Source organism: Rhineura floridana, chromosome 3, assembly GCF_030035675.1.
Source record: "Rhineura floridana isolate rRhiFlo1 chromosome 3, rRhiFlo1.hap2, whole genome shotgun sequence".
NCBI lineage: Eukaryota > Metazoa > Chordata > Lepidosauria > Squamata > Rhineuridae > Rhineura > Rhineura floridana.
The window spans coordinates 108,641,354-108,662,064 of record NC_084482.1 but is presented as its reverse complement, the minus strand read 5'-3'; the positions used below and the strand labels follow the sequence as shown (position 1 = coordinate 108,662,064).

Below are 20,711 nucleotides of genomic sequence, written 5' to 3'. Positions count from 1 at the left end.
TCCCTCCCATTGGAAGGGCAAAAAAACAGACAACAAAACAAAAGAGAATAAACTACCAACCCCACCACTTCCTGCAGCGGCGTCACTAGCGGGAGTGCAGGGGGGTGCGGACCTCCGGTCCGCGCCCTCCCAGGGGCATGGACGAGGTGGCTGGGCTTGCGTGCGCATGCACTCGAGGGCAGCCAACCCGTCCATGCCCCTGGGAGGGCGCGTGCCGGAGGGGCACCCAGCCGGAGAAGGCCTGGGAACGCCGGCGTGCCTCCCTCGCCCCACTGACGCTGCTCCTGGTCTCGCCCGCCCACCCGCCTCTGAGGAGGAGTTGGAGCAGCCTTGCCAGGCAACGGCACAGGGCGGGGTGGCTCTGGGTGTCACCCCCCTCATGGTGACACCCAGGTGCGGGCCGCACCCTCCGCACCCCGGTAATGATGCCCCTGACTTCCTGCCCTGCTTGCCCCAGATCACTGCCCCCATCCCTTCTCCCCCAAGTAGGTAGGCTTGCTCCTTGGGAGTGCTCTATGCTTTGCAATCCCCACTCCCTTTTTCTTATATGATATGCCACAACATTTCAGAGCTGCAGCTTAAGCAAATTGCTTATTAGAACTACAAAAGATTTATAGTTTTAAAGTAGTAGTGGTGAGCCTCTCCTTGATATGCTTGTTTTGTGTGTGCAGAAAGTAGGAAAGGAGGAAAAATCTGCAGAATTTGGATTCTAAACCAGACTCACTTGATTCTATCAGGGTGGCTCAACCCAGTTTGGATCATGAGTCTACTTGTACTCTTAGAACCTGCAGATCTCATGCTGAGGTGGTCTGAGAACTCCAGTGCTACCTCTACTCATTTTTTTAAAAAAAAAATGGTTTCCTTTTAGAAAGCTCCAGCAGCCCCCCAGCCAGTCACAGCCTAGAGCAGCCAGCGTGGGGGGCTTCTTGCCACCATGCACATTGACCAGAACAGAGGGGGCCCCTTGTGAGAGATGGGACCCAAAGACTTTCTGGCACTCTGAGGGAATTGGATGCGGGAAAAACTGTATATTGTGAAACTTTTCTTCTCACATCCATGTATTTTCAGTAATTATAGACCAAAAGGTAAAAAAAGCTTCTAAACTCACAAATTGTAAATTTTATTTCAGACCAACTCAGAAAAGAAAGGCTGAATGTATGCCTTACTGGTCTGCAATTATATTTGGCTGAATAACCTGCCTGTCCTTAGCAGAAATCGATAGCTTCATTACAGACTGTGCTGTTTTAAGAGTAATTGGAAGTTTAATATTTGTAGAACTGTGTAAATTTCGACATTAAACTGATGTCTCTTTTACTCACACTGGAAGTTCAGCAAGCAGAAAATATAGCAAGGACTGGTAAACAAACAGAAACCAATCGATATGAATGAAACTGTCAGTGCACACACTAGATTCAGCACTTTTCCAATCAATCATTCATGCACATTTTGTTTTCTCTTTTAGTTCTGTTCTCTCCATAAGATTAGAGACCTGCATTTTACAGGGTCCTTGCTGCGTGTACAGAGCGTATGGATGCACAATATTATGGGTACAGGATTTGTCCAGATCACATGAATGCACAATCCCATTCCCTCCCTTCATGCATTCATATCCATACAAATGTCATGTGATTAGGGTTGGGATCTGCATTTTGGTGCCAGTTCTATTCTTGCTCCATTGGACTGGCTGGCTGTACCAGTCCATCATTAATTACTTTCCGCTACTTTCCGTAATTACCCATCCATGTTTTTCCAGAAAAAAATCAATATTCCTGCCAATCCTTTATCAATGTTTTCCTACGCTCTCTACTTATAGTATGTTTACATTTGAATTCACATGTAAATGAAGCACATAATTACCTATTACGTCTGTTTGTTGCCTCAGGCTTACTGGTTGTCTCTGTTACAAAGACAGTCAACAAAATCCATCCCCCCACCCCCAGTAATTAAAGGAGGCTTGTGTGCATGTGAATTTTATATGTGATATAATTTTGAAAGTTTAACTTTCAAGTAAAAGATCACACCATGGAGCAACTTCATCATTAATATTAACAGAAATGTTACTTAACATTAATATTTCTTTTATTTCTTATAAGTGAATTGAACTGTGTCCATCTGTCACCTAGCTGCACCTGAGAGATAAACTGTCAGATAAGTCAGAACTCCATGGTAACTAATTTAGACCTCTTTTGTGACCTATCTCACAGGGTAACCTGTCTCACAGGGCTGTTGTGTACAACAATCAAAATAAAACAATACTTTGAAAAAAAGACTGGGGGAAGCAGCAGTATATATACCTTATGCAGCCATCCTACATGTTATCAGAGCACAGACATCAATCTTTCTTTCTTTTTTACTGTAACCTTGACTATTGAATCAGATCCATGGAGCATGCACCTGGGTTTTGTTAGCAAAGTTCAGTGAAGTTGGGTATAATGTAAAGTTTATCCACTACACCCTCAAGTCAAGATAGGGTCAGACTGCTCAGAGTGACCTGGGGACTGGGACCTTTAGGGGATGGGGCCTTGAGCAGGAAGACTGATTCTCCTTTACAAGCCTCTGCTCCTTTCCCTAGTAATTACATGTTTAACCTGGACTTTAAACCCTGATTAAAGAAGCGATCAAGAAGTGGTGGTGGGGCAGATGGTTGAAAGCCTATCCTTTCAGCTGTTCCTGATGCAAGTGTAGTACGGCTTCAAAATCCTGATGAAAGAAGCAACGGAGTGGGGGCAGAATGCTGAATGACAGACAGGTCAGCCTATCCTCTCCAAACCCCTGTCCCTGGCCACATCCACACCAGACTGTTATTTCACTTTAGGCAGTCATGGCTTTTCCCAAAGAATCCTGGGAAGTGTAGTTAGTGAAGGGTGCTGAGAATTGCTAGGAGATGCCCTGGTCCCCTCACAGAGCTTCAATCTGAGCGGCTGACTGTTAAACTGCTCTGGCCCCTGGAGTTCCGTTAGGGGAATAGGAGTCTTCTCCCAGCACCCTTCACAAACTACACTTCCCAGGATTCTGTGGGGGAAGCCATGACTGTCTCACAAGAAATCAAGGTCTGTTGTGGGTGTGGCCCCCTGATTAGGCAAGCCCAGCAGTTGGGAGTCTGGCTTTTAGAACACTGACAGTTGGTTCTTACTGAGCATGCCCAAAGTTATCATTGAGTTCAAGCCAAAATTTCTTAAATTAATTAAAAATCAGCCAGGCATTTTTTAAACTTTAAACTATAGAAGATGAAGGTCAGAGCAGGGGGCAAGGTCAGTAATAGGATTACAGAGACTCTGTGAACATGGTTGATTTTTAATGAATTTCAATGAGAACTCTGACCGAAAAAAGTCCCAAAGGGGTCTGGTTTTTCTTTCTCTCTTTTTACATTTTAACTCTCTATTCTCTCTGTTTTGTGTATCACCATGAAAATTGAGAGGGTTGTTAAGCAAGCGTTTCTGAGTTCAGGACTATACATTTTGTAAGGTTTTGTTTTGAAATGAGCTTATGGGAAGCATCAGAATGGCATGGGGGTATATTCAATTTAACATTGGAGGGAGGGAGTGGGAGAGAGAGAGAGATCCTGATCTCTCTTCCTCAACCTTTTGTAATATTTTTGCCTGTCTCTCATTCATTTGCACTTGAGGTGCTTCCAGAGTCCATACTGGTGGTTCCTAGGACTACTCAGTCATTGCTATCTCTTCCATGACATAAGGATATGCCATTGACTCTCCACACTTTGGTAGGTAAAGACCGGTATGTGAATCCACTATGTTCTGTCCACACTAGTGGGGATGGCATAGCTATGTGGGTAGGGATGGATAAATCTGTCAGTTTCTGTTTTTCTCAATTTCTCATTTTTCCAGTCTTAAGTTCATTTCCACATCAGTCTGCAATTCTTTTTAGGTCCTGATGAAATTTTGTCAGCATTCTGGTGTGAATTTTTCCTAATATAGACACTTCTGCATGCAATTCTGTGTACAATACACATTTTTGCAAGTAATTTCTTGTAATATAGTGCATGTTATGTTATTTTCACTAATATATGAATTTCCCCTAGTAGATGCATTTTTTACACATTATTTGTGTAAATTGTATCACATAATTTAGAAAAGTGCAAATTTTGAAAGATGGCTGCATTTTGGTTTGTATATTGCTTTGGGAAGTGTGACTAAACAAAGCTTATTTAAAATCCAAAGTGAGCTGAATTTTGGTAGGCTTTATCCACTCTGGATGGGCTAGTCTGCCTGCAAAAGTAATTCACTTCTTTAAAAAGGAAGAAGTTATAGCCATTTTTACATTTCCCAGTAGTGAGGGGGAGGGGGAGGCCAGACTCTGGGCTGAATTGTGAAGCCTATAAAATGTCTTAGACTGAGACAGGCTGTTTTCTGAAGCACCATACTGAGGTCTGAACTGAATCTTGTAGTCAGCACACACCCCTAGTAATTAACTGTGGTAATGCACAAAACAGTTGCTGCTGCTAACGCAGACATCCCGATATTGGTGAGCCACTTAACACATACAATATGATAAAAATCAGTTATCATTGTGAAGATCTGCCAGGGATCACCTTGGATAGAATAGCTTTTGCTGTGACTGTCCTTCTAAGGTGGCTCCAGTCCACCTCTCCAGGAACCAAGAGTGTTGCTCCTCAGCCAGTACAGCCAGGTGGGGCAAGGTGTAGCTACTAGCACAAGTACCTTGAGGCTCAGGAACTAGCCCAGAGGGAATGGGGAGCAATCAGGGGAGAAGTGGAAAGTGGCTTCCTGGAGATGAAAAGAGAGGCACAGGGACCACCTTCTCTTGGCTCTACTACAGTTTCTTCCCCCACTTGCACGGAGGCACAAGGAGCCCCGAGAAAGGCTTCCCCTGCTTCCCCAACCGCATTGGATGATGATTTGGGAGGGCCTGACCATTTGAGGATGTCATCAGGGATCCTAGGAAAGGGCCAGCAGCAGAGCCCCTGTACCTTTCACTCCCCAGAATGAAGCCTTGGGGAAAGGGCTACTGAGGCGTCTTGGGAGTCCATGATTATGCTGTGTGGGAAAGGCATGTAGAGTGAGGAGGCCTGATCCTGTACCTAATGCTAAGCTTTGAGAAATCATGAGTAGCTGCACTTTGCTTGTCTGGTCCTAAATTGGGGCTGAGGTTATTCTCCCATGGAGTTCATGGACCACAAAGCATTTAATGTGTCCCTTCGGCAGGACAACTTCACTGTCATGATTCAGTCCGCAAGCGATAGCATTGAACCGCTTGATGAACTGTAATTCAGTGGTTTTACACTGCAATTTCTCTTTAAAGTCCCTTTGTTCAAGTATGGCCACTTTAAAGTCAATTGCAGAATGTCTTGGGAGATTGAAATGTCTTCCCCCTTCCCCATGTAACCATGTTGCCAGAGAGGACCTGGGGACAGGTTTTCTAAAACAGAGACAAACAGCCTACTGTCCCTTAATTCAACTCCCATAACGCACAGCCTTACAAGTTATATACAGCTTCATCTAGAAATTCTGATTTTTACTTAATGCTATAACAAGAGTGCTCTTCATTAAAATAACATGTTGATATTAATTAATTATACCCATTTGCTCAAGGTATTAATTGTAGACTAATTTTCAAGATTGTCTGAATTACATATTCAAAGTCTCACCTAAAACTGTTTCTGTTCAAAACTATTTGAAAATGTCTGCTAAAAACTCATGTCTCCCTTTTTGCTGCCACATATTTATGTCCTTATGGAACACTAGCTGTTCCTGTTGTCAGGTTTTTGTGAAATCTCCTTTTCAGTGGAGGGATCTGTGAAAGGCTTTTCACCAGTGACTGATGATCCATAGGTAAGGAGAGTTGAGTTCTGTAGCTTCCTCTGTTTCTTTCTCTAAAGGTCACCTTCCCAAATCTTTGATCATGACAGTAACATTCAAAGATTGTACTTTCAATATGTCTGGGCAGCTCATCCACACGGCAATTTACTGTTTGTCTGGTGCTACTTGCATCCCCTTTTAATTCGCATGGTTCACATGACATTACTGGCAAACAGAAGCTATCACAGTTTCTCCCCTGTATATCCGTATTAACCGAATCCTCTGATAATCCCAAAAGGGAAGGAAAAAAGTCTCCACTCTGTATCTCTAGGGCTTGCAGACGCTGTGCTCCGATGCTTTTAGGTGGGTGTGTCAATCGTTCCCCTCTCCATGCCCACTCCCTCCTCCTCCCTTCTTTCATTTCATTTCCTGTGGGATGAAGAGAAATGCCAGCTTCTCTCTCCCATTCTGTAAGCTTCTTTTATGTTGCTGCAAACGGTGCCTTTATTTTATTCCCCCCCCCTAACTTGTGCACAAAAGCATAACACTGCTCAAACAGAGATTTGTATTTCAACTGTATTGTACCAGTGAAAATACAAATAATCTCACTTCTGGGTTGTTTTTTGTTTTAAATGAAACTTGCTGGTAGAACAAACTGAGCATGCCTGGTTGCTAGGTAAGAAGAGGGTGTGGGAATGTTAAATTAGAGGGTGGGGTCTTTAGGAAACTGTGTGATTGATGCTTCCCCTCAAGTGTGACTAGAAAATACCATGCTTGCAGCTGGCATTGATCCCTTGCTGTAGACGGTGCAAACAGAAAATGGAGGTAAAAACAGCATCTTTAGCATGAAATTATGTTCCCATGTGGATAAGCCTTAAACAAACATTGGAGGAAGATATTGCTTGCACTCTCCTGTGTTAGATTAAAATATGTAGCAATGAATTAATTGGAGCCAAAAATCAATAAGGGATTATTATATATTTATTGCAATCCACTTATTGATTTGAAATGAAAATAAAATTGTAGGCCACTAATGAAAAACTGACAACATAAATTCATTTCCTAATCATTTATTGTATATGTTAATGAAACATAAACTAAACTAGCTTGAGTGCTTCAATTATTATTTTTTAAACTCTGATAGCCTTTTCTTTTTCTCTTCTCTTTCTTCACCCATTAAAATTCTAACTGTGATTTGAAACTGGATGAAACAGATAGAAAACGCTTTAGTGTCTAGTTGCTAAGACCAGAATAAAATGTGCGTAGCTGATATACTCAGAGGCCTTTTTTTCTCTGCTGACAACATCTATAAATCAGCCCTGCTAAAGACTAACACAACACAACGAAATCATGCCAAGAAAAGTTGAAATGCCAGCAGCACTCTTTAACAAGTGTCAATTCATTATTTATTCCTCCTGCAAATATTTTAACTGCATTGGGTGTGATGGATTCCGTGAGGAATCCCTGGTTCCATTATAATTTAGCATCTCCATTTGTTAATGAAAAATATCCACTGTTATGCTTCTCATCTGCAGTAAAAGGGAGGCATGTCCTCTTCAAAGCACTGTCTATAGCACATTATTGTCATCGGGGGGGGGACTTCGCAGTGAAAACTGATGGATTGCATCTCCAGGTGAATCAAATCAAGAGTTATGGCAGCATAATGCTTCAAATCAAATCAAATTCTTTATTGTTACAGTCATAGACCAAAACATTTATATATATAAAGCTATGTACATTTATAACAAAAATGCATCGATACCATCGTATCAAAAACATAAAAGAAGTATAGAACAATAAACAGTTACATGGAGAGGGGAACATCTGAAGGGGTAAGTACCCTCCGGACTGATTGAGCCGCAGAAATATATTTGGCTACAAGCAAGGTAGTATCCCTGTTAGCCGCAGACAGAAGGTAGCAGAGTAAGCGGTCAAGCGGTTTATTAGGGAATTTATTTAAAATAGGAGTTAAAAATTTAGAGCGAAGTTCAACATATAAAGAACACTCAAAGACGATGTGAAATAGGGTTTCTATGGCGCTGACACCACATGGGCATAAGCGATTTGCGTAAGGAATGCGCTGAAATCTCCCTTCTAATAAGGCGGAATACAGACAATTAAATCTAGCCTTCATGAAGGCTAGACAGTATTTCGGGATCGTAAGGTATTCCAGATAGGAGGCACTGGATAGTGACGCAAAACTCAAACCAAAATGAAGTTTGCTTACCAACAGCCGCCAACGGGACCACATCACACCAGTGTTATTTGATCTAGGTACTTGGTACTAGGGAGAGAGCCTTTTCTGTGGTGGCCCCCACTCTCTGGAACTCCCTCCCATGTGATCTTCGACATGCCCCTTCCCTAGATGTATTCCGCAAGGCCCTGAAGACGTGGCTATTCCAGCAAGCCTTTGAGGTCATTGGGTAAATCACCATGATTCTGTCATTTATCGTATGTTGTTAATATAATTGCTTTTATATGTATTGATGACTGTCCAGTATTTCTATCTATTGTTATTAATGTGATTGCATCTGATATTATTGTATTTTATCTTTTTTAATGTACGTCACCTAGAGTGGCTAATTGCCAGATAGGCGACAAACAAATTAAATATTATTATTATTTTTATTATTATTAATAGGGGAACAAGTCGAAGTGGCTGCAGTGATGGAACTTTGAAGGTCCATATCACTGATACGAGTCATGATTGAGAGCTTAACTGACTTTGGATCCTGAGTCAACAGATGTTCATTTGAAAGGCCAATATTTGCGAGATAATTTATAAATGTTTGGGCCCATTTTGAAGTAAAAAGATCTTCCCATAGTAAAGGGAGATAACCAGAGGAGTATTCATAAGATATTTTAACCCAAAAATTTAGGACAGTCAGGCAGCATAATGCTTACGTAAGTCTGCAGTCCTATGTGCACTTACCCTGGAATAAGCCACATTGAAAACAGTAGGTCTTATTTCTGAGTAAACACAGAGAAGCTTGTACTGTTAGGCTACCACAGCAAAGGAGATGCAGAATAATCAGTTTCCTTAAATGGCCTTATTTCACAATAGACTACTTCACCAATAATGTGGATGTTTCTGCTGGGCCTCCATAGTCTTTATACTATTGGTCTACCTCTTATTAAAAACCATAACACACCAGCATAGCCAGGCACTGCCTTGCCCCCCCACACACACACTTATTTTCTGCAGAGAATACAATCTGTACCGTGACTGCACACTATCCCATGGAATCCGCATTAGATGAAATATGGCTCCATCTCATGCATGTAATATATAAGTTGCATGGGCTATTTCAGCTGTAAAGACTCACACAGATATTCCCCAACAATACCTAAAGTCTCTAAATGAGTACAGCAAGGTGCAACTAGCATAGATTTCCCTCATGTCTGTCTTGCTGAAGGAATTCCAAGTGCAGGGAGATCAGAACACAAGTTCACTCCTTCATTTACTTGTTTTTGGCTTTTCTCATTATGGTGATTTCCTTCTCTATGTCTTTTCCTATTATTCCAGTATTAGAATGAAATTATTGTGTTGCTCCTGCTGGGGCATGCCTCCTCACGGGAGCTGGTTTTGTTTGTTTGTTGGTCAGAACTGATGTTCTGATTGTGACAATGGTCTGTAATTCCTAGTTGGTGGTGGTGGTGTTTAAAAAATCCTCCCCATCTAATTCTAATATTTAAAATGAAATTGATATTATATGAATAACTATGATATGAATAGTAATACAGCAGGAGTTGTTAGGGTTCCCCCCTCCCCCAATACCATATTTTCATCATGATAATGTCCTGAAAACCATATTGTTTAAACCATATCTTTCAATTTGCAGTATTTAAAATGAAATTACTATAATGCGAAGTCCTGTGTCCACTCACAGTCTCATGATTATGTCCTGCAGAAGCAATGGTGCTGTTCACTTCAGAATAAACATGCACAGACTAGGATCTGAAATTGCCTGCTACAATTCTCTGCCTATTGATTTCAGGTCAGGGCCCAATGAACTAAGTGAGCTTACTTCTGAGCAATCATTTTGTGCCTGGCTCCACTTCCTCAGTGGCCATTTTGTGATCAACTCTGGCTGGAGGACCCCAGCACTCTAATAAAGAGAAAGGTAGAGCCCACAAGTGTGAATTCAGCTCACCTCTATCCTAAGGACCACTGTCAGTCAATGTGAAGGGCTGTGATGCAGAAATTACTTTCCTAATATAGATTTTGTTAATTGGTTTATAGCAACCTACAGCCACCTGGTGCTCTCTAGATGTGTTGGACTACAACTCCCAGCAGTCTTAGCTAACACATGCATGCTGGCTGGGGCTGATGGGAGTTGTAGTTCAAAACATCTGGAGGGCACCAGCTTGGCAAAGACTGGTTTAAATAGATTGAAAAATGTATCTCCACACCTCCACCACAATCCTGAAAGGCATGACTCCAAAGAAGATCAAATCACTGTTGTTTTGGTGCCCTGAAATGAAAAAGAGCGCTTGCTTATGTTCAGGCATCTAAATTTTTAAATGCTGTAAAATTGGTTCATTAGCTGAAAGCGAGATCTCCCGAATGAATATGTAGATGCTTTTGCATGGGCTGTATTCAACTAAATTGTTGTGCTAGCATAAGCCAGCACAAGGATTCCCCCTAGTGCAACAGGATTCCCCCCATGCACGTGTACCCCCATGCCCTCCCCAAATCTGCTCTGGAGGGTCAGGAGAGCCCCCAGAACAGCATGTGGGGAGAGGAGAGGGGAGATAATTCCATTGGGCAAATAGAAATGCTTGTGTTGACAGAACAATCTCCTTAGCTACACTGAATACAACCTTTTGTGTTTTGTGTTTGCCCATGCAAACTGTGTCCTGCATTTTGAAAAGACTCCTCCTAGCTGCCAATACAATACTGATGCTCAATATGGCATCAGAAATCATGTCATTCTTCACATCTCAAACTCTTTCCATTTCCAGGCACAAGCTCAACACTACCCAAAGGCTGTTGCTCAGAGGCTCAATGGAGGCCGCTGCCTGCTCCTTTTTCTAGCTCATACAGTGAATACAGCCAATTGTCCTTTTAAGGCTGACAGAAGTCTGTCTCTGACAAGAGCTCCCCAATGGTGGATACTTTGCAGTGTGATTAATGGTCATATACCACATCCAGCTATTCTGCGGCACTTTCTGAACGCCTTCCTAGAATTCATAATGCCTCCCTGGAGAGTATGCAACACTGTAGAAGGGACTGCAAGAATTAGAATATTGTAATTAGAGTAGCGAACTTGGCAAAGTTCCTCTTATTCCAGGGGTGGGGGATCTGTGATCCTCCAGATTTTGTTGTAGGACTCCAGCTTCCATCAGCCCCACCCGGTGTGGCTAATTGACTGGGATGTTGGGAGCTGTAATACAACAGCATCTGGAGAGCCACAGCTTCCCCATCTCTAGGTAATATCCTTCATGAAGGAGGATTGGCACAGTGCTAGAGAGTCCCTCCCCCCCTTCCCATATCAGTCTTCTCATGCTTTAAAACAGGGCGATCATTTTTTTCTGTCAAGGGCCACATTCCCTTGGGGATAACCTGTCAGGGGCTGCATATCAGCTGTGGATTTTTGCCATTCTACCCTCCCTCCCTCTCTCTCTCTCACTCACACTACCCAGTGGGCTGCTGAGGAAGGGAGGGATTGCTCTTGCTTAAAGGGTCTGAAATGATTGTTTGCAGTGGACTTTTGAGATAAGGACCAGGGACACAGGTTACCCACCTGTGCTTTCAGATCTCCTGCCAAGGCCCTAAGGAGGCTTGTGTGGCACCTACACGGCAATCTTTTCAGTGCTAGTTAAAGACATTCTTGTTTGCCCAGCATTTTAACTTCTTGCAATTTTTAGTCAGGTTCTGGCTTTTTATTTGTTTTATTAATATATAATTGTGCTGCGATACAGTTGGTGGTACGCTACCTTGAAATCCTAAAGAGGATGAAGGATGATATATGCATGTTTAAAATACAGTAATAAATAAAAACTGCACCAACTGCCTGCATACAAAATGAATGCTCAGTATCAGTCAACCCATTGCCAAAATGGTTCTAGTGCTTGATCTTGGTGACATCTTTTCCTATTTTGTTCTGTAGATTGGGTCCATTAGCAGGGAGAGCTGGGAGAGCTTTATGCGTATTTCTTCATGCTCCTCCTGTTGTTGATGTTCTTCTGTGGGACTGAGAGAGAGTCAGAGGTTACAGATGTCATCCCAGGAGCTCAGAGGGTTGGGGGGCAGGCAAGGAATAATCTGAGACCATCACCCATGGGCTCAATCCAACAATGCCTGATTCTCCTACTTTGATTAGGATCCACTGTTGGAATTGAGATCTTCTGACCTGGTTCTCAGAACAGTACGAAGACAATTTAGATTGCAGTCTAGCTCATTTCAGACATTTACAATGACTTCATTCCAGACAATTCTCTTTTGCCTGCTAGCTTAGAAGCTTGAAGGGGGTGGATTTTCTTTTGGATGGTGTTCTAGGGGAGAAGGAGGGTTTAAATCATATATCTGCACTAGAGTCCTGATCCTGATTCTGATCATGATCTCTCTCTCTCTCTCTCTCTCTCTCTCTCTCTCTCTCTCTCTCTCTCTCTCTCTCTCACACACACACACACACACACACACACACACACACACACACACACTCACACACACACACACACACACACACACACACACACACACACACACACACACACACACACACACACACAGAGCTAATGAACATCTTTCCTGGATCCTGAACAACAATCCAACCACACCCCAAGCCTTGCCTTAATCCCCAATTCTTCCCCTTCCCCACCCAGGCCCAAGAGCAAAGGTGGCAGAAGATCCAGACCCGATGGGAAGTGCAGAGTTTATGTATGAGCACCCACTGGGATGCCAGTTGCCAGGGGTCTCCTAAGGAGAAAGAGTAGTCAAGAGCAGCGAGACGGACGATCCAGCTGTAAACAATGATACAGCAGATGACCAGGAAGAGGAGGAACTGGCTGTGAGGATATAAGCTTCTCACTGTCCTCTGACACCTTGCTAGTTTAACAATTCCCTAATGAGCTCCTTAGTGTCCAGTCCACTTGCTTGGTGCTAGCTCCCACACCATATGCTGGTCATGGACACTGTGGGGCAGGGCCATAGGTCAGTGGTAGAGTATCTGCTTTGCATGCAGAAGGTCTCAGGTTCAATCCCAGGTAGGGCTGGAGACAATGCTGCATGAAACCCAGTAAGTGTAGCAAGATGGATCATTGGTCTGACTCCATATAAGGCAGCTTTCTATGTTCCTATGTGTGAATCCTTGAAATCCAATTCCTACTCCTTGGGATTAATTTGGTTATGAAGGGAGGCTGAGCTTCTTTCACCACCAAAAGAAATGTGTGTGCACACACGGGTGTATGTAGCATGCATTTTCAAATCTCACACATTGTCAGAATTCTTTTTACGGGCAAAGAGGAGACTCTGTTTTCAAAACGATGCTTTTGCAGGAAACCAGCGAATTGGATGCTGGATGACCCAGAGTGCACTCACTCTGCCAGACTGCTGCTTGTTCCACCGCTCTCCATGAGTTAGGGTTAATGCTGGCATACTGGCCTCTGCTACAAGGCATGTTTCCCCATGGCATAAATGAAAATGGACTGTCTTCAAGTCAATTCTGACTTATGAATAGGGTTTTCATGGTAAGCGGTTTTCACAGGTGGTTTTACCATTGCCTCCCTCTGAGGCTGAGAGGCAGTGACTGGCCCAAGGTCACCTAGTGAGCTTCATGGCTGTGTGAGGATTCGAACCCTGGTCTCCCAGGTCGTAGTCTAACACCTTAACCACTACGCCACACTGGATCTCCCCCAAGGCATAAGGGAAGTGAAAATGGACAGCCTCTTTCCTGTTTCCTTCCAGTGAATCCTAAATTGAACCATTAAATAGGAAAATGCAAAATTAAATGGTCTGCTTGAAGTTCACCAGAAATCTTTCATGAGTCATGACAGCAAGGATACATTTAACATAACACATGCATTATTGAAAATGAGGGATAGACAATGCAGATGTCACGATGTCAGGCTGGTGTCTTCTGAACTTGTTATTGGTAACCCAGGTCTGCTCATGGGGACCTGTTAAAATCCTCAAAATAGGCTCAACACATTCATCTTTCCTTCAATTAGACACCTTTTTCATCAAGGGAAATAGTGGAGTTAAATAGTTTCAGTGGAAAACTGCTTCCCAGTTTGATGGCATGGGGTCTGGAAGGAAAAGTACATAACTGGTAGCTCACATGTTTCAAATCATTGCCTGAGGGTACTTGCTGGAGCTAAAGAGGTTTGGAACTGGTTAGTTCCTGACAGGAAATCACCTGGGAACTCCATTTACATCGCCTTGAGTTCCATCCTGAAACAAAAAGGCAGGATATAAATGTACTAAATAGAATAAAATAAAACACAGCATCCAAGACCTGAACAACAGGTGATCCTTTATTAAAGACTGATGTAACAACCATACATTGTAGGGAGGAATGGGGGAGAAATTAATTCACCACTTTCTTTTTTTTTATTAATTTTTATTCAAATTTTCAAAAACAAAAAACAACACAAAACAAAAACAATTATACAAAAAAAATAAAATGTTGACTTCCGATTTGTCGCAGATCAACCATAGGTCTACAATATATAACAATCCTGTCTCTAAAATTATATTACAAAATCACTTTCCTCCAGTAGTTATCTTAATTAATCATCAAATCTCATAAACATTACTTTATTCTTTCCACAAAAAGTCCAAAAGAGATTTCAATTCCTTGAGAGATATATCTTTCAATTTTTCTCCAAATAAACATGTCGCTTAATCCATCTGATTCAAATCTGTTAGGTCCAGTAATTTCAATAGCCATTCCTCCATTATCTATATTAATTCCATCTTCCATCTTCAATAATCCTGTTAAATCCAGTAATTTCATTCTTCCATTATCAGTATCCCATAATAATCTTGTTGTCATAGCCATAATCCAAATAAACATATCGATTAATCCATCTCGTCGAATCTATTAGGTCCAATAATTTCCATAACCATTCTTCCATTATCAATATTAATTCCATCTTCCATCTTCAATAGTCCTGTTAAATCCAGTGGTTTCAGTATCCACTCATCCATTTTCAGTATCTCATGATGATCTTGCTGTCATAGCCATAGTCATATAACAAGAGTCTGATGGGAATTTCCCCCTTCACAAATATGTCCTTGCCATCAATTCTAAATATGTTGCTGAAATATTGTTGTAAAGTCACTTCTCTGCTCTTCTTTTTTACAAAATGCACTGGCTCATCTCTTAAGAGTTTTTCCATTGTCACATATTTGTAATTAATTCCATAGATTTTTTATATGTCAAGCTCCATCACATCATTCCAGTCAAGAAAATTATCCAAGACGTTGATAACTTTATCACTAATATCTTCATTAGTTTCTTCAGAGACAATGTTGAATTCCAAACAGTAAACTTTATTTCTAACATCCGTAAACTCCAGATCTTTTTCCAATTCCTCATTTGTTCCAGTCTCCATGGCTTGTATCTTCCCTTTAATTTTTCTTTTCTCATCTCTAATCCCATCAAAATCCTCTTTCACAGAATCCCCTATTTTTTTAAACTCCTGCATCATTTTGCTAAGTTCAATTTTCATCTCCTGTCTGCCCTGTCTCAGGGTTTGTTTCATTATCTCAATCTCACTCATTATTTTCTGAAACATAATTTCTTCCATGGTCTCAGTCACTTTCCTGGTTGTCATTCTTAAAACCACAAAAACAAAAAATTATTTCAGCCACAACTGGGTTAATGTTTCAGGCTTGCAGACATCAATACAGCCTGTGTTATCTCTTATATATTCAGGAAAACAAAACAAGTTTAGTTCCCAGCTTCAAACAGTTAGTGGCGTCGTGAGTAAGCAGATTCATCAAAATAAAATAGACCAAAAAAAAAAAATAGTTCCAGACATAATACTCCAAAGGTCATAAATCAAATTTGTTTATTTTTTTCCCTCCTCGAAATAAAAATCCCTCTTCCGTTAATATCTTTAGAATGCACTTCCAGGCCCGCTTTTTGCAATAAAAACAAAGATAAGCTTTTTTCGATTTCTTTCCTCCTTAGTTTCGTGAGTGAAGGAGAAATTTTTTAACTCACCCAGTTCTTTATAGCTGATTCATTGACAAATCTCTTTTTGGTGCAACAATTTAAACCAAGTAAAAAAAAAATGGAAAGAAGGATGCTTGCCTGTTAGTTCGTTTTTCTTTGAAGAAAAGATAAACGTGTCGCTTAATCAGCAAGAGCTTTGATGGAAGTCCGTCCGGCATTCGCTGGCTGAACTTTCTCTCATAAATTAATGAAATCCAGTCCTCCCAACAAAAACAGGCTTTGTGGCTAATCTCACGTTTCTCCCTGACCGGGAGAAAATCTTAACCAGTCAAAAAAAAAACATTCTGACTGATTAAAGCTGAAAAAGCTTCTTCTGGGACAAAAGCTTGTCTCAGAGGCAGCACAGGCGAATCACCCTTCCCGGAAGTCCCAATTCACCACTTTCTGAACCAATATTCAAATCAAAACACTGTTCTTTGAAATGTGCACTTCTCCAGGTTTTGCAATGCACTTTCCCAGCCAAAGAACATGTACAAAAATTCATATACTCATGAAAAGTGCATGCAAAAATGCACATATTCGTGAACATAATGTACAAAAATGCATGTTAGGGGAAAATTGCTTGGAAAAAATGTATATACTAGGCAAAATTACATATATAATTAAAAGCGTGTACAAATTTTCATGCAGACTTTAAAAAAAAAATACAAATGTATGTGGAAGTGGGGTGAACCAACTTAAGATAGGAAAAATTAGAACCTGAAATTGACAGATTCATCGATTCCATGTGAGCGATGAATGCCTTGTATTTGCAAACCCAGGCCACAAGAAAGGGACATATGAAACATCTGGTAGGACAAAGTACATGACTGGTGTATGTGCAGTCATGGACCACATATTGTACAGAGCTATTCTCAATTTGTTCAGTCTGATGCTTGTCATCTTTGAGACATATTTATCCTAGATATCCTGTGCACATAGGAAGTGCCTATCAGTTTATGAGAGGGAGTTGACTAGCATACACAAAGGAATAGATGGATGATAAATGCAAAGCAAAAATCAAGAAACTGTTCTGACATTTACAGATTTTTTTTCCTTTAGGATATTAATTTATCATTTTGATTTGATCTTTATTTCCCTGGGTTTGCACTAAAGTTTCATGAAAACCAGATTTCAGTACAAAATATGGACTATTCCTATAAAATGTTGCCCAACAAAAATGTTTGCCACAATTTCAAGAGTCCATTGAAACTTTGCAGCTGGATTATGAATGCAGCATTGTTCTCACTTGGTAGGAAGAAGGGCTATAATGAAATTCCTGGATTTTTAAAAAGTAAATTGTGTTATTCTTTGAAGACTAGGCTATCGGTTAATAATGACATCATTTTGATAAAAAAATAGGCAACTCTAGGAAAAGGAGTACCAATGAGGTACCCTCCAAATGCTGGAGACTACAATTCCTATAATCCCTTGCCATTGGGTAATGGGAGTTGTAGTTCACAACATCTGGAGCCACTCTGGTACTTCTTGAAGTATTTGAGGAGTGATATGGCATCCTTTAGTCTCAACCATAACAGCTAGTATAGCACAGTGGGGAGGAGAGCCTGGCTGGGAGTCCAGAGTCTGTGAGTTCAAATCCATCTCGTGTGACTTGAAGGCAGTCCATTTCCATTTCAGTCTCAACCATATCCTTTACATGTTTGTGGAGAAGTAAATCCCATTTTCTTAGGATGTTGTTAAAACAAACAAATTGGTGGGCACAAACCAGCAAAAGCTGACCACTTTTAAGTCCTATTAATTTTAAGAGGATAACTTTAAGCATATGCTTAACTCCTATTTAAGTCAATGGCCTAGGATGCATGACATGGTAAGCCAAGCTACGGCTTACTGGGGCTATGCAAGTCTATGGGCACCTAGAGAGGAGTTCACAGACACTTAGCTCCTTCCCAGTCCTTTTTCCTCCAGTGCCACACTTAGCTAAGCCAAGGCTTGGTTTAGTGTGCCATTCAACACTGGGCTTCTGGTTTAGCTCTCTCCTCACTAACCTAGAGCTGTAGCCAAGGTTTGTTCTTGGCTACAACTTGTGGCTAGTGAACAGAGAGCTTAACCATGCAGCCTGGGTTCAGACAACATGTTAGGCAATCTTTGGCTTAGCTTGGTGCAACAGTAAAATAGATCAGGGAGGAGCAAATAGCTGTAAACTCCTTTCCGAGAGCCTGCACATTCACACAGTCCTGGTAAGTTATAGGTTGGTATACAGTGTCATGCGAACTAGTTCAATGAGACTCAAAGATTATTAACTTTGTCTGGATTATAGTGTATGGGTTTTTTGGAGGAAATACATAATTGCAACACTGACATCTTAAATTTTGACCCATCTGTTTTCAAACTGAAATGATTTCTCATATATTTTATTAGCCTTTAATGGTTCTGTGCTGCATACTATTCATTTCTTATCAACTATTATCACCTTGTATTTGAATGTGAACTATTTGTTTCCCCTTTATCTATCTTGCTTCTTTATCCCAGAATCCTAGGGGTAACCTGATATCTCTAAATACCTAGCAGAGTTTGCAGCCTCCATCTTCAGATAGTCTAAATGCAGATCTCAGTATCAGCCTAATTCTTGTACTTTTTTGTTCCTCATTGTCATGAGCCCCATGGAGAATTCTTGGCAGAGAGGCTGAGATGTCGAGGAGGATTGGGATCCATGGAGGGTCCGAGTAGCTTGCAGGAGGGGTCCGATGAAGAAAGGTGGGATCCAGGGGAAGGTCCCAGTAGTATGCAAGGGGGTGTGGAGAGTTCAGGGAAGAGCCCAGTGAACTGATGACCAATGGGCTCGCACCTGAGTGGCTGGCTGCCTCAGATCCAGCCACTGTGGAGAAGGGCTGCTTCCCCATCCTGCCTCTAGAAAGCTTGCCACTTCCCAAACCACCTACTGGTGGAGATCTGCTGAGTGACCAGCAGCAGAGAGTGGAGGCAGAGCCACTGGGTGAACTAGCTGAGGCTTCCCCACCTCCATCACCAACAATGTGTCACTAGATGTGCAGGTGATAGCAGGTTGAGCCTGTTATGCAGGCCACCCATAGGAGTGCTCACTTGCTTACCCAGTTCCAATCCAACAGACAGTTCCTACACAAGTAGAGTGCCCACCCCACTCCTACTTAAGTGGGTGCTGAGGGTGTGTCCAATTGTTGCAACAATATCTATGCTTGAGTAGCCATGCCTAGAGATGCTTGACTGGGACTTAGATGACTCTGTAACCTGTTGTTTGCTCTATGAACTGTGCCTGCTTTAAATTCTTCAATAAATAAAACAAAAAGAAAAAGTCGTGTTCCTATGCCTGACTCATCCCCCCAAACTCTGCTTTGGGTACCATATTGTAGCCTCATGAAGAGCTCTGAAGAACTCTAAAGCAAGCTCACTATTTTGTGATATTTTTGTTGGTCCTCATTTTTCTTTAAAAAAATTAACCATTTGTATACCACTTAATTATAAAAAATACCCCTAAGTGATTTAGAGGTTTTATTTACAAGAAAGGTGTTGTCCAACTGTGGATTTTGGAGAGTTTAAAAAAAATATTTTGAAATGTTGCAGCTTACACCCTGGAATAGCTTTGCACCCTAATTAGCAGCACTTTGTGTTTTGTTGTACCAGTAATTAGCTGGGCATTTCTATGCCAAACTCACTGTGAAATTCTGAAAATATGAACTCTGGCCGTGCATTGAAACCAAAAATTAATCACTTGTTTTGCTTCTTAGGCAAGATCTAAAGTATTCCTTGGCAGCAAATTCAACTATGCAAATCTGAACACTGATTTCATCAAGACCATGGGTATGCAATTGTTTCATTATTTCACCAGTTTTCAATTAGATTGAAGTCAGGAGCAGGCTGTCCTCACAGCCTCCAAATTTTGCTAAAAGGTTAGGCAATGAATATTTATTATTTTCGGGGCTTGCGGCTAAACTCAGGTCTCATAGCAAATATGGCTGTTTTTAAATGCACGCAAATGATTCGTCACATACTCTAATGTAGTGATTGATTCACCTTTATTTTATCTTGACTGCTTTATATTTAATCCTAGTTATTATTCTGCCACTCCACTCTAAGATAAATGACTTGCCAAGAAATAAGTGGCTGCTTGTTTTTATTACAAAGGATTTCCTTCTGATTTTCTAGCAATTTCACATTGAGAAGTGAGCTTTCTATGGTTTGACACTTCTTGCCCACAAAGCAAGAATAATGAAATTAAACTATGCAAACAACCCCCCCCAAAAAACCCTCTTTGAACAGGACAGACCAGTTAGTATATATGGCAACTTTAATTATTACTTAAAAAATGATAGCCCATCCTTCATTGGTACCAATACCAGGAAAGGAAACAACTTACGCAGTCTACAGCCTCTTATCACGTTTAGCAACTCAGCTTTCATTGAAAGAAATTGGCTTCTAGACCCCATTTAGATTGTTGAAGACACTGCGTAAATATAAAGAAAGGATGAATTAACAGCTTAAAAAACAGAAAGCACATTCAGAAATCCCAAAACTGTTTGCAGATGTTGTGAATTTTAATCAGACTTTGAATTCTCAAGAACTGTCTCCATTATGAAATGCTGGTATTCTTAGCCTAGCCTCCAAGTATAATCCAAAGCTCTGCATGTACAGGGGTTTCCTGTCTTCTTCTGTGAAGGGAAACAGGATATTCCTGACAGTTGCTCAGCATTTATGGAGCTCCTTTCACTCAGTGGTTAACCACCTCTAGTCTACGTATGTTTCAGGTAGCTGTACTTAAGCAGCAATGCATTTG

The 20,711-nt window shown here is 41.3% G+C and overlaps 1 long non-coding RNA gene across 1 annotated transcript in view; it reads left to right on the top strand.

Annotated features, from left to right (window-relative positions):
• The window catches only part of LOC133382248 (uncharacterized), a 150,443-nt gene that overhangs the window by 76,221 nt on the left and 53,511 nt on the right, over positions 1-20,711 (top strand). Inside the window, exon 4 of the long non-coding RNA XR_009761873.1 lies at positions 19,666-19,738. This is a non-coding gene — a long non-coding RNA (uncharacterized LOC133382248). The remainder of the gene's footprint in view (positions 1-19,665; positions 19,739-20,711) is intronic.